Here is a 1,401-nt window from a genome sequence, read left to right on the forward strand (position 1 = left end):
TGTGTTTTTAGGGTTATTAACGAAGTTCATGTACTCAGACCAGTGATATTTGGGGTCACAAGTTTTTGCCATGGAYATTTTGTGGGTCAGAAGATAAAAAGTTTGGGAACCACTGTAGCAACTCTAAACAGGAGGGTTTTCAGTCTTGATTTAAAGGAAATTAGAGTTTAGTCTGTTTCACTATTTGGGGTGCACATGACCCAGTTACTGTGTGAAACGCCTCTGTGGTTCAGGTGTAATATGAGTTATGGGGAAACTTTCTTTTTGTCAGTAAATGTTTTTTTTTTTATATCCCAGCGTGTCTCCGGCCTCTCCGCGGGCTGCGGCCCCTTTAAGAGCACCATGGCACCGCTCAAGTCGAGGCAGACATTTTTCAATGCAAGATTTTTTTTCCCCCTCTCGCATAAATTATGTTCATGACGTAGTGCGAAAGGACAATTTTGAGGCAATTTTGCCCGACTTTGCAGCTCAGGGGGGCTTCGGGGGGAGACACCTGGAGGATGTGTGTCGGTGTGTGAACTGTTGCAGGAAGGCCGTCGTCATTAAATATTAAGAGAGAGGAGAGGGGGGGAGAGCCTAACGTTGCAGCCCTGCTTATCAATGCAAATACCTCGCTTTTGTGTGCAGTCACAGCGCCTGTCTGGGAGCTGAGATGAATTTCTAATGATGTGACTGAAACAAACTGTGACAAGGAGCCATAGGAGAGCGGGGGATTACGGAAAATCAGCTGCCTTTACGCGGTAAGTTGAGTCTAAAAACCGGACTGGGTTCGGGCTCGCTCCCCGCGCCGAGCAGCGAAATGGCGAGAGGAAATGAGTTTGGGTTAATATGCAATGCTCGTAATTAGCATAATTTATATATTTATGATAAAGAGAGGGAAATACATAATATTCGGTCTGTCAGCACGGGTTGACGTGATTTCTGTCGGCTGTGCTTTTGGTACTTGTCCTCAAAAAAGTGGCTTTTTATTGGTCGGGATGGGGGTGGGGTGCTCGTCAGCCCCCCCAGCTGAAGTTTTTTTTTTTTTTKACAGATCCTCGTTTCTCACGGGGCTTTGCTGCAGGAAAACACAACACCTCCAGTCTGTTTTTAGCTCTGGGATGAATGTGAAATGACTTCGTGAACACAATCAACGTGTTTGATCAAGTTAACACAGTGTTGTTGTTGTTGTTTACAGACCCCTGTAAATAATGCTGTTCTGCTCCTGCAAGGACAGGGATCACACAAGTACCTCTGTATGGAGCTCTGTTTAGGCGGCATTTCTACTTAAACTATAAAAAGAATGGATTAAAACAAAAAAAAGTGTACTTTAAGGCAGTGGTTCCCAAACTTTTTACCTTCTGACCCACAAAATATCCATGGCGAAAACTTGTGACCCCAAATATTACTGGTCTGAGTACA

General features: G+C 44.5%; 1 protein-coding gene across 2 annotated transcripts in view; it reads left to right on the forward strand.

The window, feature by feature from the left end:
- Nucleotides 1-356: 356 nt before the first annotated feature.
- The window catches only part of pou6f1 (POU class 6 homeobox 1), a 16,629-nt gene continuing 15,584 nt past the window's right edge, over nt 357-1,401 (forward strand). The window contains exons 1-2 of one of the 2 annotated variants that reach the window (XM_014031656.1): nt 357-510; nt 628-740. The gene's annotated coding sequence lies outside the window, so the exon portion shown is untranslated. The other variant, XM_014031654.1, reaches the window with a different exon arrangement.

This window comes from Austrofundulus limnaeus, unplaced genomic scaffold (genome assembly GCF_001266775.1).
Source record: "Austrofundulus limnaeus strain Quisiro unplaced genomic scaffold, Austrofundulus_limnaeus-1.0 Scaffold1296, whole genome shotgun sequence".
NCBI lineage: Eukaryota > Metazoa > Chordata > Actinopteri > Cyprinodontiformes > Rivulidae > Austrofundulus > Austrofundulus limnaeus.